This window comes from Pangasianodon hypophthalmus, chromosome 5, assembly GCF_027358585.1.
Source record: "Pangasianodon hypophthalmus isolate fPanHyp1 chromosome 5, fPanHyp1.pri, whole genome shotgun sequence".
Taxonomy (NCBI): domain Eukaryota; kingdom Metazoa; phylum Chordata; class Actinopteri; order Siluriformes; family Pangasiidae; genus Pangasianodon; species Pangasianodon hypophthalmus.
In genome coordinates this window covers 13,630,518-13,646,708 of record NC_069714.1, presented here as the reverse complement: position 1 = coordinate 13,646,708, position 16,191 = coordinate 13,630,518, and the positions used below count along the sequence as shown (strand labels likewise).

Below are 16,191 nucleotides of genomic sequence, written 5' to 3'. Positions count from 1 at the left end.
AGCCTGTGGTTTTCCTGATTAGCTGTGTCCTTCCTGAAGCTGAAGGATATCCTGTTGCCTTTCAATACACCAGAGCTCTCTCACTAAATAACAGAATCACAAACCCTGGCTATTTTGCACACAATCCTTTTGTTTGTTAGTTTGTTTTTTACCATAGCATGTTTCCAATAAGAGAGACGTGAATTTGTTATTGATAATATACCAGTTTACAGCAAGTGAGGTCGGCATTTCTGTCTCCAATTAGAGACATCAAAGTTTAATATGAAATTCGCTAGTGCAGGGGATAAACATGTGTTCATCTGAACCACATGGAACACTTCAGCACTCATCAGCTCATTCAGGATTCTTAACAGTAAAACAAAATGAGGGAACATGATCCCTTGCTTTAATTCATAATGATAGGCTTGCTTCCTTTTTCAGAAGTTCTCTGATTGGTTAATTATTTGCAGGCCTGTTTCAATTAGATAAGTCCAGCTGTAATTTATAAAAGGCAGCTGCTGAGCTTTATCAGAAAAAGCAAAATAAAAGATAACTGATCTGCAAAAGGTGTCCACACAGTGAGAAAAATGTTTAAAGTCTTATTACTCATGGTGGCTCTCACTGGTGGATCCAGCTAGATGGACAGATATTGGCTGTATGGATCAATGTGAAATCTGCTGAATGATGGTTACCACTCTAACCTTTTTTACCTGCTTCTATGTAAGTAAAGAAAGAAACATATTACGCAAAAAAAAAACACTTTTCACACAAAACACATCATGAAGACTGTCAGGATTTACCCACAAAAACAAAAGCAAGTGCAACAAAGTCTCCAGAAGAACTGTGGCTGATTCTCCATGATGCTCAGTAAAACTGCCTTGCCAATTTCCTTATAAAACTGTACAAATTGTACTTGAGACTTGATGTATTTTCAACAAGCAAAGGGTTGTCACACCAAATATTGACTTTGTTTATTTTTATTATTGTGTCCTCTGTTTACAATTCAGTCAATTGGTTTAATGTAGAAAATGTGTAATTTCTTTATTTTGCTTTACAACATTTCTTTACAAGATTTTGCACAATATTGTATATTTTGTGAACAAATTGTGTGTACTTTGTACATTTGTACATTTTACTTTGCCACCCAGCCAGATATGTAGTAATTAAAAGTAATTGAGAGGCATCAGGTGTTAATCAGCTCCAGAACTCAAATACAAAAGCAGATCATGTTTAACAGGAGTATTTTTTGCATGCTGTCTGCCAGTATTAATATGCTGTCATAAATTTGAGGAAAAAAGAGGTATAATGAAATAATGAAATACATGCAGATTGCCAGTCACAGGCTGTTGTCAAGTTAACCAATGTAACTACAAACAGTGCAGCATATCTCTACTCAATCAAAAGTATTTCACTCTGTTGCACACGTTGTGGGGCATTTTTGTAAGTGACAGTGATGTAATTGCTTTGTACTCTGATATGGGCACATTCTCTACCTTACCTGTCTCTTCCTTGTTGAAGTATGAAACATTGCTTTCATCATGAATGTGTTTTGTGAAACATTAGAAGCTTTAACATAGTTTTTTTTTTTTTTTTCAAAGTGTGGGCTGGTTATGGCAAGCAGATTATGTTCATATGCCCTGGAAAGGAAAACAAAGCAGTTTTTGTGACAGAGGCTTTGCTATGACATAATTAAAGGTAAGTCAAAAGTTTATATTTTAATCAGGGGAAATTTCGAAACCATGAGACAAAATGTATCTCTGTTATGTCCCTCCCACTTTGTGTACAGTCTGTGTGTGTTGTTCATGTGAGAAGGCTCCTAAGAGACATGGCAAGTTAAAGAAAATTATATACATATATATATATATATATATATATATATATATATACACATACATACACACACACATATATATATATATACAGTACTGTGCAAAGTCACAGTATTAGACACCCTATTTTTTTAGTACAAACTTTGTTATAGAATTTTATTTAATGACTTTTACATTATCGAGTCAATACAAAAACATTTTAGATTTCCAAACATTAGTTTTCCAGCACAAAATTAAATGTTACAGAAAAATGTTTGTATGTCAGTAAAGAAAGCAGCAGATTACATAAGAGACACTTTTCAGACAAAAAAAACATAATGAAGGCTGCTGGGTTTTGCTGCAAAAATAAGAAGTAAGTGTGACAGTCAAAGTCTCCAGAAGAGCTGTGGCTGGTTCTGCAAGATGCTCAGTAACACTTACAGCTCATTTCCTTATAAAACTGTACAAATTGTACCTGAGATGACTTTTTTTTTTTAACAAAGGGTTGTCACACCAAAAATTTACTTTGTTTCATTTATTACTGTTTACTGCTCTTTATAGTATTTTTTTTAATGTAGAAATATTTAATTTCATTATTTTTGAAAGCATATTTGCTCTACAGCATTTCTTTGCATGTTCTTAAGACTTTTGCATAGTACTATGTATGTATTTATGTGTATATATAATATATATATATATATATATATATATATATATATATATATATATATATGAGAGAGAGAGAGAGAGCACATGAATTCAAAGAACATTATTCTGCTCTAATTCCATTATGTGGGTCAACATAATCAATGATAAGCATTAAATGATGGTGTAAAGTATTATTGATATATAAGGTTAATGACACAACATTGCTGGATTTTCACTTTCAATACCTGCTTGCATGCAAATGTGCATGGGCAACACAAACATTTGTCTTGCTATCCTTGTAATGAACTTTCACTGACATAATTCTTAATCCATGCGCACACACACACACACACACACACACACACACACACACACACACTCTATCTGACATGCTCTAGATACAAAAGAATTGAAATGCATGAGCTGTATTAAGTGACCTTTCTAGAGAAACTTGTGGATGTGCATGTTGCCTCTGCTGTGAGCGGAGGCACGAAACCTGATATGGATCAAACTATGAGCACTGAGCCTTCCAGTCATCAGTTTAGTCACCCAACACTTCTTACCACAGGAGCCTTTTTGATTTAGTAATAATATCAAAACAAACCACCTAAGGTGAGAGTTCACATGCTGTAAAACTGTGTGGTCTTGAAATTACATTTCTAGGAATATTTACCATATAATTGTTAGAAAAAGTGTTATTGAATTATATGAATGTACACTAATGTTTAGATACTGAGTCCAGTAATGACTTGAATAATGCAGTGTGTAGACATCGTATTAACAGCCAAGCATGCACGTTGAACATATGTACTGATGTCTTTTTACACGCAAGCCTACAAGTATAAGTTTAATCATTTTCCATGTGAGGCACATGTCAAAATCCCAAATATCAGACATATTCACATACATCACAGCTATATTTAAAAAAACAAACATTAAAAAACAATCCTTTGTCCAACACTACAAGAAAGGAAACACAAATAATGAATTAATTGTGTCAAATTTAAAAAGCCTTATGACTTGTGTCAGAATTAAGAAGTCTACTTTTTATAGTCTGGCTCATGAACAGAAGCCTTAAGAAATCTGTTGGGTTTTATTTACTGTAGTAGACTAAAGGCTGACATTTATTACCATGCAATTTGTTTCCAAAGCCAATTTTCTGCTTTGATGTGTTGAACAATATATTTTTTGTACATTCATAATGCCATTACTTGAGCTTGGTATAGCTTCAAATAAAAAGCATTTGTGTAAATAGCTCTTCTGTTGCTTTTGAATGAAACCAGCATTAGCTTTAACCTCGTATAGGTTTGGGGACGGGTCCTAAACTCATGCTTTTCAAAGAGATATGAGCTGTATACAATTCTTTCTTATTTCTCTGTAGAACCTCCAACAATAGATGCTCAGTCACACTAATTTTACCTGATATTCAGATGTACAGTACATATCTATTCTTGTCATGGAATTGTAATGGAATTGCAGTATATGAAGGAAAACAGCACTGGCTCAATTTTCAACTGTAATTTGATGGCTAACACTTGTGCCTTGATATTTTGTTTGGGTGGAAGTAATTTTTTGTGTGTTTATGCTTTGTTGCTTTTTTTCATGGTCATAAATGAATGCATTGCGCTGATGTGGTGTGACATTCAAAATTTGCAGATGCAGTGGGGTTTTCTAACCTATGTTGTGCCACAATCTGCATTTAAGGGCCGAGTCTTCACTATGTATGTAACCTCACCTCAATATAACTAATCTTCATCATCCAAATGCTAACTAAATACAACAGACTTAATCATTTTATTTGTTACAGATAAGAACGTACAGAACAGCTGTGGCTACTAAAGGACAATTCACATAGACAGCTTTTATGAAGCATCTTTTAGTTAGGCATGCGCTTCTATTTTCACCAGTGTTTTAATATATGCCAGCTGTGAGATGCACTGTAAAAACGTTCAACTGTCTGACCTGCTGCACATTTTACATGCATGTAAGTGAAGCATACACACTATAGAAACTCTGTAGAAATCCATCAAGTCCAAAATACATTTTGTTTAATTGTATTAAAATAACAAATTTATTTACATAATACTTTGCAATAGTCAGTTTTGCACTTTACTGAAGGTCAAATCGCCTCTCCTGAATTTTTTACTGCACTTTCTCTCTCTCATGACCTTCCTGTGATGCTCATTTAGGCCCACTCTAGAAAGATGAGTTTATTATTATCAAAAGCTCTAGTAACTGTACATACATCTACATATATCACTGTATATCTGTAACTATATACAGTGACTGTAATGGTGTGACTGTTTTTCACTCTTGGAGCTTTTGTGAATTAAATTGTCTATATAATGCTCTCTGACAGGTTTAATTCTCTGATGATACGTAACGATTGATTAAAAACAGACTTTTCAACCCATTAAACAATGTTGTTGCTTGTAATGTCATCAGACATACATAATTAGTAGGCTAGGTAGTGACCTATGAGTTGTTAGTTCAACTGATAAAAATACAAAGTGTGAGTTCGTATATGTTTTCAATAAAATAAAATACAGTTCTCGTACTGTTTTTGTTGCAAGCCTAGAATTTTCAATATAGCACAAAACTTGTATTGGGCGAGCGGAAACATATCTTGTGTATTTGGCCCCAGTGCCTGGCTTGGGACGCTGCATTATATTCTTTATGTATTCTATCATTATTTAGTTTATCCTCTTGTGTGTTTTGATTGTTTATTTGGACTATAACCAATATAAAAACGTATACCCTTGTCTCCACGTTTATTACACTGCCGCTAGCATATCAGTGAAAATTTGTCTTCTGTAAATTCTGTCAGTCAGCTGGTTAATTTATAAAATACTAAAAATCAATGTAAAATGTAATGTAAGTGAAACCTAATGTTATGTCAAAAACATAACAAAAATATTAAGGTGCTACACGGTGCACATTCAGTTCTTAAAGAGAATGAGATGAGCTGATCTGATATCGCAGCAGCACATTGAAAAACACCTCTTTAAACACATAAGTTCTTCAAATCCTGCCCCTTTTTACATCTGCAATGCTCTATGCCATGTTACCGACTAGGTTGGTTATCATGAAGATCTAAACATATAATACATATATAATACACAGATCATATGCCTTGTTTTTGTATGTGCACTATGATCATAAAAACAAAGCCCTATCATTGATGAGCTCCAGATCAATAATGAGAATAGTTGAGAGTAATTGAGTTCTGGATCTCACAGTTAGGTGAAATGTTTATTTATATAGACATGTCTATGATACTTTAAATGACTATGAAAGGCTACGCTTTTTATTACAAGCCTGTGGTACATACCCCAATCTTGTTTCATGTTTGTAGATGCACAAGAGATAACCTTCTCTTAAGAAATAGGAGGATCGTTATATCTACACTGTATTCATTCAAACAGCAGCATTTGGCATCATCAGGACTTTTTTTTGACTTGTGAGAAGAGTGCCAGACATTAAATATTTAACCGTTGTTAGACCTTTTGTGCTTAGTGTTTATGTGAACAAGTGTAGTAGACCCATGTCAACAGCATGCTGGGCAATACTATAGTACACTGAGCTTCCTCGCATACTGGCATGCTTCAGGCCGCTCTGTGCTGCACCACAGCTGACATGCCTTAGCCGTGAGGGAATAAAATGCTGCATGATTATTTTGACTAATGCTGTTTTGTTTCCTTTTGACCCATGATCATCTCTCTCAAATGGTTCTGGCTTATCCCCACTCTAGCTCAAAGATGAGGAGACTAATCCTGTACCTCCAAATGTCTAGCAAAAACAAAAGTCAGTGGCATGCTGAGTCTATTGTGTGCTAAACTGCATTTGACTAAGATATCTAAAAAATATTTAACAAATAAATAAATTTTAAAAATGTACATAAACTATTTAAGTTTAAAGGTAGTTTGATCCAATGCTACAAGATTGAAAGAATGTGTTTGTTGATAGAATCATTAAACATCAGGAAGAGCCTTATTGCAGGAATTGAAACTTATTGCACAGTAATTGCTCAGTTCTGCAGGTAATTTCCACAATAAAATTAAGTTTACCAATTTTGTCCACAACAGCTTCAACTAATACCCTAAAGTGCCTAAAAATCAGATTAAAATGATTACATTTGATTGTAACTTCTCTAGCCAGAGCATGCTACCCAGGACTGCACAATTCCCCACATTCCAACATAAAGACCATGGAGGAATATCTCAATTGTGGTGTAGTCTACAAATGGTGGAGACATATCCAAGGCTTTGATGTTGTTTCCTGCTCTTAGGCACTTCCCCTTCTTTTAGGGGCAATTTGGAAGACAGTCCAGCTGATGCCAGATCTTCCCCCAGTGCCCCCTCCTGTTTCATCCTGTTCATTCATTCACTCAAGCAGATTGACCATCCTTAGATGCTCAAGAGACGATCTACTCTAATATTATGCTAAGAATTAATAAAAATCTTTCAGTGAGATTTATAGCAATTAGTGGTTTCATAATAACTCGTAATTCATTTGCTAATGGTTTTTCCACAGGCGAGTATTATATTTATAGACAAATTACTGATTCATTCTCATTTAAAAGTAACACAGTGGCTTAAGAGCAGGGCTTTGCATTTTCTTACAAAGTGGTCCACATCTTTCAAACTCTTCATTTCAAGATGGTGAAGAGCAAAAAAGCATGTTAATAAAAGTATGAAAGCTTCTTCACACAAGGCTGACAAGAACAGAGAAAGTAGTCACTGCATGTATTTGCATATGTCACTGCATATGTTTAACAGGAATGGCTAAACTGACAGTAGATAAGGAAAATTATGTAATTTTTATTAAATATGTCTGTACTGAAATGTAACATTTCAAAACAAATACAGTGCAGTCCAAAAGTCTGAGAGCACTAGTGAAAATGCTTCTATCTTGCATTCTTTTCTAATTTAATACAACAATTTTCATTACAAATGATATTACTGACAACAACTTGAGTGAAAAATAGAATCTTTGAAACATTTACATGAATTTCAGAGTTTCTTAGCACTTGGCATGTCCCCTTTTTGCTTTAATGACAGTGTGCACTCGAGCCGGCATGGACTCCACAAGTGCAAAATCTTATGATCCATTTTAGATCAAATCCATCAGAGTGTCATCTAAACGCATGCTTCAGTAGAAGAGACTAGGCATGAGGAAAATCTGACCTTTTGTACAAAGCAGTTAACATAAATTTGTTAACATTTAAATATGGACCTAGAAATAGTGCAGAATTTTAAATATTAAATATTCAAGATATTGAACATTCACTTTCTTTGTTTTAAATATTTAAAAATTCTACAACCTTCTGTTTATTTCCAGTTTTAAATAAAAAAAAAAAAGATTTTGAATGTGGTCTCAAACTTTTGGACCCCACTGCACCTCATAATGATTGATGCAAGATAATTTCACATTACCCAACCTATTCTAAATACTATGTAGTTATCAAATCAACAGCAACAGATCTGTCAAAAATAGAGGAATCTAGATATATTATTAATAAATTTAGCACTACTGTGATAGTAGTGGAATGATGCACTGAGCCTGCTGTTCTGTACTAGAATAATATCATCATCATGATCATCATCATCATCATCATCATCATCATCATCATCATACTGCAAATGCAATTAGGTTGGAAACATTTAGATACACATCCATGCACACACACATGGTGACAACATGGTATGATACAATAGAACACTTGAGGCCTCTGTGCAAAGCTTTAACAGCAGCTGGCCAAATCAAGGAAAGATAAAAGGAAAGGAGAGAGAGGGAGGGAGGCTGTGAGGTATGGGCAGGGTGAGTTAACGTCCAAGGGCCCCAGCTGCCCTGGTGTTAGGGTTAGTGGGACTTAGAAGCAGAGAGATAATCAGCTTTATTAGCACTGCTAAAACCAATTTAGGAGCAGACTTAAGGGATCAGACAGGCCAGCTGTCCACAGCACCCCTGCCTACTTCTCATCAGCACCATATTTCATTTCATTCAGCACCACCACAGCAGCAACCCACCCCAAAGAACAGGTAGCATAATTGAATTAAACATCATCCACAAGCAACATAAGCCTGACCACTCATACAAAAAAGTGCCTTCCTGATTTCCCTTAAAATTATGCTTATTGTAACATTGTATGTCATCAGGTTAAACTATAGAGCTGCAAAATGTTACTCATTCTCATAAATTTAAAGTTAAAAATTATGTATGCTGTTTTGTTATTATTTTAAATGATGTATTTACATGGCTGCACAATGATAGATAGGGTGTTATTAAGAAATACATGTAATTTGAAGTTGAGCGACTACAGGTAGAAATCTCCAGAGTGAAGAAACGGGCAGCTAACATCATCGCAGACCCCTCTCACCCCGGCCACAACCTGTTTGCACTCCTCCCTTCAGGCAGACGTTACAGATCTCTGTGCACTAGAACATCTAGGCATAAAAACTGTTTTTTCCCCCATGCCATCTCCAGCTTAAACAGCTAACTAAAAGCTGTTATCTGTTAGCTGTCAGAATCAGAAATAAAGCTAATTCTGAGTCTGATTCTGAAATGACAGTTTTGGTTGTGTTTTTCTGATTTTTGGATAAATTACATATATAATGCCTCGTCTTATAATATAATAATGCCTTATCTGACGGTTAGCAACTTTGAAACATTCTTGGCACAATCATGTTACATGGAAAACTTTGCTCTTGCTATGTATGTATGTATACTACAGTTATTTATATCAGACTATTATTTGCACATTATTGCTATTTGCACATCTGCATTTTTATCCACTGTGTGTCTCATATTGTATTCATCATATTGTATGCATCATTCTGTTTACTTCTACCTGTAGACTGTTTATCTCAACCTACTGCACGATAATTCTTATTTATTTCATTTAACTTAATTGCCATTTGCATTACTTGTATGCATCATACTGTTTACATTTGCCTGTACACTTACAGTTATCTTAACTTATTAACTTAACTTATATAATATTGCAACTATTGTGTAAAAGTCTTTCTCTTTAAAATAAAATATTTTATTTTGAATATCATCCAAATACTATATTCTGGTTTTAATATGTATGCCAATTTATGCATATTTAACTAGAGAATTACAAAAATACTCATAAGGATCAACTGTCAAAGATTAATTGTTATATCTATTTTAAAAATAACCCTATTCACTTGTAGGCTCATCCCTTTTATTAAGAATTATAAAGCTATTTTTGTTTCTTATGTCATTTGTAAAATATCAGCAGAGTCAAAACAGGATTATAGCCTGTTAGTATCACTGACCACTGTACTTTGAGCAAATTTTCAGGGCAACTACAGAGATAGCCAGAGAGAAACCCTTACTTCATATGCATCAGTAATGGTGGCATGGAAGATAGTATATGTAATGACCCTATAGTATACATGTGGAGTGCATTCTGAAGAGATGTACGGGAAGAGAGGAGGTCACTGAATGTGGCCAGCCTTGTCTTAGTCAAGTTGAGTGTCAAGGAGTCTAGTGAAGTGCTGACCCAGACAGAACTTAGTCTAGCTTAAATCACTTTCCAGTCTGCAAGAGAGATTACATTTCACTATCTCACTATAGTACAGCTACACTCTTCACTGTTGAGAACATAATGCTGAGATAGTCATGCTACAAAGTCTAACTGCATTTGAGATTGCATTTAGGAAATAAGCCCTTATTTACTCTCCATTACATGCCAGAAACAAAATGCATAATATGGGTCCATGGGCTTGCCTGGATAAGTAGAGTAGAGTAGACAGTAACGTGTAGACTTTCTATAACTCCTGCATAATCTGTCAAAGCTCTCTTTGCTTTTGTCTTCCTCTTGTCTTGCTTTTGCTATTAGATAGGCATTCTAAGGTTCTATCACTAAACCCTAGTAACAGCTATTGTGTGACAAAATTAAAATGGTTATTACTCAGTTATAAATGATGAGACAAAGGCCCAGTTGGATAATAATGTACCATATTTACATTACAGCAAACTCTTTCAACACAAAATACCACAATAGAGCTGTCAAAAGGCTTAGAGTTAGATGTCTATGACACTAAATGTCTTATGACATCTGGTGTCTGTTTGTTTCAGTATATTTCTATAATAGTATAGTGTGAAAAGGAAATCTGTTTTTTTTTAACACTATAGCATTTAGATTGTTGCACAGAGACTTATACATTTACATTTACATTTTTACAGCATTTTGCAGACAACCTTATCCAGAGTGACTAGCAGAAGTGCTTTGTAGTCTCCATCAGAAACATCTCCTCATGCTAGTTCAATGACTTAGGTCAAGGACTAAGAATCCCATCAATCTAAAACAGCATAGTGCAGAGCTGGATTTGATAAGTGCCTTAAGGTATTTGGGGACTTGTCCATTTTCTACTTTGAAGACAAGCATCAGGGTTTTAAACCAGGAAGCCAGCAGAGGGAACTCAGCAAGTTGCAGTAGAGTGAGTTGCAGTAGTCTAGTTTTCTATCTGAGTGGCCTCTGTGGATAGACATGGCCAGATCCTCATGAAATTGTAAAGGAGAAACCTACATGACAGACTCAGGTTAGTAATGTGTGGTGAGAAGGATAGCTGGATTTCCAAAACTACTCCAAGGTGTCAGATGGTGTAATCAGAGAGTTGTGCAGGGAGATCTCAAGATCTCAACATAGGGATGCATTTCCAGGGATACACAGCAGCTCAGTCTTCCTGGTATTTGGTTTCATCTGATGTTCTGCCATTCGGGATGAGATGTCTTCCAGAGAACCACACACACACACACAAAGATGCATGTAGGCAGTAGGCTGAGATTTATGTTGAATATTGATAAAATTTTCTTTTTAATTTCTCCATGAAATCCTCTGAATTCGAGTATGTGAATTTAATACAATGTCAGTGGCATTAAAACGTCAACACAATGTGCACAAAATTGTCTCAATAACAATTGCTTGGAACTTGTTTGGGAATTGGGAAGACAATGGTACATCGTCGTTTTGGATCATTGTTACTGCATGTTCTAAATATTCTGCTTTTTTAGCTTTAGCTTTAGTTGGAGTGTTTAATTAGTCACTGACTGTAGTCAGTCCTGTGTTACTGGCAAGAACAACACCCCAAAAATGAGGTCATGTTTGTTAATCATGGGAGGAAAGCTGAATGAAGAGAAGCTGAGCTGAATCTGCTTATCACATGTAGAGATTAAATAAATCATCACCAGGGAGAGATACTCTCAGCACTGACACAACACTGATCATGCATTATACTTAAGAATGGTTGAAAGAAGCAAATGATTAAAAAAAACAACATTGTGCCAATGTTTATAATTTAAGCTGGAATAAATGGTTACATCCATAGGACGCAAGAACACAATTGCGACCACAGAAATAACAAACAACTAGAAATACTGCAGTGGCGGATGAACAAAGAATACTTTTGTAAATAACCCGTGACTCACCTTACCACTGCCTCACTGATCAGTTAGTGCCTGGGAGCAGTTGGTGCTTTCAAGACACTACTGACAAGGCCTACAGTGAGCAACATGAGAAAGAGAAGGTAAAGATGGCACTAAATAAGTATGAGTATGGATCTCATATCTTTGGATGTACAAAGACTAACATAGCAATTCCAGAATTATCAGAGAGATCAGACCACTAAAGGATTTTTTTCAAGTTTCTAGCAAGCAAGCAGAGGGAGAACTCTCAGACTCTCAAACTCGGGCAGGTGTGAGATATGCAGAAAATAAAATTGTTTGAAGACCCAAAAAATAGGAGGCAGAAATGTTACTATGGCTAGAAGAAGAGACGACAAAACTGCAGCAGTAACATGTAGACAACGAATTTAAGGCTTTCTGTCCCAAAACCAGCAACATTTACTGGGGATACTTTCAAATTTATATACTGGAAAATGTCCTTCAAGGCCCTCCCAGCCAGAGAGAAGACACTTTAAAAGAAAAAAAAAACTTCTTGCTGGAGAAGCATGCTTTAACAGATTTCTTTAACAGAAATTCAGAAGATGCATAAAGGGTTCCTGGCCAGTCTTACACAGGAGGTATAGGAATCTTGTGACAAGCTTGTGAGATGTTCCAAGATCAGTGCAACTGCTCCTCTTGCACTGTGAGAGTTTGCAGACTTCCTGCTATTCTGGGAAAAGCTATGTTAAAACTATTCCTTGCATCAGTGGATTATCCATCCTAAATAATTGTGAGGAGAATCACAAGCTTAAAACATACAAAAACCATGGCTGATTGCACTCTGGTGAATTAAAGTGGAAGGGCTAGACTCATCTTGTAATTATCTAGGGTTTGCACATGCAAAAAGAAGCCCAGAGATGTTGCAATCCTATCAATTCCCCACTTGTGCTAGTTCCCAAGGTTACCAATGACAGGTTCCCCAGTAGAACTAGAGTCTTCAGAAATGATCAAATGAAAAACTCCACCTCATTTACCTCATTTCACCCAACCTATACAAAGAAATGGTTGGAAAGATTGTAGAAATTTCAAAGAAAGCTTCCAAATGAGGCCATCTATGCTCACTTATACTTTACTCAACACACAGAGTGACTTAATATTTATTTTGTTAAATGTGTACACTCAGTCTTTGCAGCTGAAAATTACAGCTGTAGACTTACAGGTGTAGATATAGTCATGTACCCCTCATAAAGAAGAGCAACTGCTAAACCTCTCAACCTCAATCTGGATGCAGTAAAGGCAGGGTATGCACTTGGTATGCAATGGTCTTTGATGATAATTTAAAGGGTCAGCCTTCAACACACCATGGCATCCTGTCAGTGATCCCCTCTCTATATGATCCACCTGGGCTTGTTGTTCCTTCACCCTAATGGAAAAATGTACCTTACATGAACTGAGATAGAGCAATGGATGTGATCATCCACTTCTTGAGGACCTGTGGTAGGAGGAGTGGAAAAATGGTCTCCCAGAGACCATCTTTGATTTGAGAGAACTCAAAATGCCAAGATGTTACCACCCAAAGAACAATGTCAGGACAAAACTGCACTATTTCTCAGATGCCACCAACATAGGTTATGGTCTATGTCCCAGAGTCCATTGCAGTTTTGTGATGGCAAGGGTTTCACCTGCTAGAATCAAAAGCATTCCAAGGTTAGAACTTTCTCATCTCAGCTGGAGTGCCATGCAGAAAACTGAACTTGAAATGAATATCAATAAAAAATTCTGCTGGACACACCCGCAAGTTATGCAAGCATACATTAGTAATGAATCACAAAGATTCCGTGTATTTATTGTGAAACATGTTCAATTGTGTACACAACAAAAAATTCTGACAAGCAGTGGAGGAATAACACCTAAAATGCTCCCTTCTCTTACTGCAGCATGGATTGCTTTGCAAATTGGCACCATTATAAATGCGTAGAATGCAAAACTCTCTCAGTGTTCAAACATAGTTGAAGATTCATCCTTTCAAACACTGTTATATGAGGCCATGGCCACCTGTTATACATCTGAAGTCTGTGAAACCTCTGACACCAAAGATGTAACCTGATGATGTCTACGGCTACTCTCCCGCCTCTCGTATGTATACAACAAACACATGACACAGAGTCCAGTAACTGACTGAACAACAAAGTGATGCCATCTGGTGATGTCACTGAATGCAAATGATCTATAATTGAAATATTAAGAAAAGAAAGACCAGGTACTTCATGTAGAAAACTTTGCATAGGTTCCATCCTTAAACATGCATTTCACACAAAAAGGCAGAATGTACTAAATCTACAATGAGTTTCACAATTTTATGCATCGAATGTCGAATGTTCTGTTTATGTACAGACTTCTTATAACAATGACCACACAACTTCACATGTAATTATTGGTAGTAAATTGGGCTATGTGTCAATCATACTGTCGAAACATTTTGTTCAGTTCCTTACATGTTTACATCAGTTAAAAAAAAATTTTTTAACTACTTCAGCTCTTGAATTCACTGGAAAGTGCATACTTCCCCTTAGAGCAAAACAATGTCCTAAAACATGTTGCTAAAGAATCTCTGGAATTTTTCCAGTCCAAATGGTACAATGTTCTTGAGAAAGTCAATCTCAAAAGTATTTTCTTTACACAATACTAACGGCAATAAGATCCTGGAGGCTTGGCAGGTGTTTAACTACTGTTAAAAAACTGTTGTTCTCATTAAATAGGGAACCTACCTATATAAAGTGCAGTGGATCCTACATGGTTTGCCTGATATAGATGTAAATCCATATAAATTGAAATTAATTATAGATAACATTTGAGACTCTGAAAGTGTAGCTTTTGTTTCAAAGTCAAAGTTTTTAATTACAGAATAAATAGTGCTATTCGCACAAGTGATTGCTGTAACTGATTGAAACTGATTATAAATGCTTATAAATTAGTAAATGTGCCAACAGCTATAGTTTCTGAGCAGCTTTAAGCCATGAGGTACACTACTGTATATGCAAAATCTACCTTCTTCAAACCTATCCAACAATCTTGCCATCTTGACTTCCTAAATGGCATATACATAACAGTTTACTGGTTTTATTTATTTATTTGTTTGTTTGTTTGTTTGTTTGTTTGTAGAAGTAAATGTGGCTGGCAGTATTCATCATAAAGAGCAAAAAAAGGCTGACATCATCTGTGGTAAACGGATTCACTCTAAGAAAATTAGCTGTTTTTATTATTATTATTTTTAAAAAAAAATTCCATCCTAAAACATTATGCTAGTTTATCAGTAAGTTTATTGACATTTTTAACATTACTTTTTAGTTATAATCCTTTGAAAACAGATTTGATCATGTCAATAAACATGTATACTTAATATATATAATATATAGAATTAGTAAAGTACAGTATTTTAGGATCAGTTTCTCAAGGAAATTCTTTCATTATTTTATTGTGAACTTGTTGGGACCAGAACAGAAGAACCTAAGTGTATATTCTTTTTGACAGCTTTTAAAAAGCAGACATACTGAAAGCAGTTTGTAAGCAGTCTTCTAACCAAATGTGCATATTGTCCTTGTAAGTAAAATTTATTACCCTACAATTACTCTACAAAAGAATAAAACTGGTTTAGAGTAATTTAAGGTACTGTGAGTACTTCTGACATATATTGTGACTAGGTGACACTGCAGTTTGCATTCAGGTTGTCATGTGACATTCTTTTACTAATCCATCACTCTACGTAGGCTGAATTAGCATGCCTTTTAGCTTGGCAGTAAGTGTTTGGGTGAGCTAATGGAGCGTCCTGACCCATGACTCTCTAAGCTGTGTCTACCTGTACAGTGTGCCAGACTGCATTTGTGTGAGTGTGCTCGGAAGGAAAACAGAGCTCATGACTGGGTCCTAATGCAAGTTAATCCACTGTTTAAAGGTTGTTTAAATAAACTCAAACTTTAACTGGGTTGCCTGTGCAAGTCTGAATGGGAGGCATTTACCTCATGCATAAACAGGCACATGAGGCCTCAGGGGTCATCCAGAGCACCATTTAATGTACACTAGTAAACAAGAAAGTATCATCACTACACAATGCCACGATTCTTGTTCTGTTATCCCTTTGGGTTTACATCAGCTGTAGTGAAAAAATGATGACTATCTTCAGGCCACATACTGTTTCTAAGATCCAAAGTGCTGTTGATGTGCACAAATGCCACCTTATGATGCTCAGCCCCCTGGCTGGTTGTAGCTCATATCTGATTCTGATATCTTATCAGGCATAACACATAGTACTGATATAGAAAAAGGGGTTTACTAAAATAACACA

At 35.6% G+C, this 16,191-nt stretch overlaps 1 long non-coding RNA gene across 1 annotated transcript; it reads left to right on the top strand.

Moving 5' to 3' along the window:
• Positions 1 to 538: 538 nt before the first annotated feature.
• Positions 539 to 5,552, top strand: LOC117597411 (uncharacterized). Its single transcript, XR_004578245.2, has 4 exons — positions 539 to 699; positions 1,578 to 1,674; positions 4,092 to 4,156; positions 4,243 to 5,552. It is a non-coding gene; the product is annotated as an uncharacterized LOC117597411 (long non-coding RNA).
• Positions 5,553 to 16,191: the final 10,639 nt, after the last annotated feature.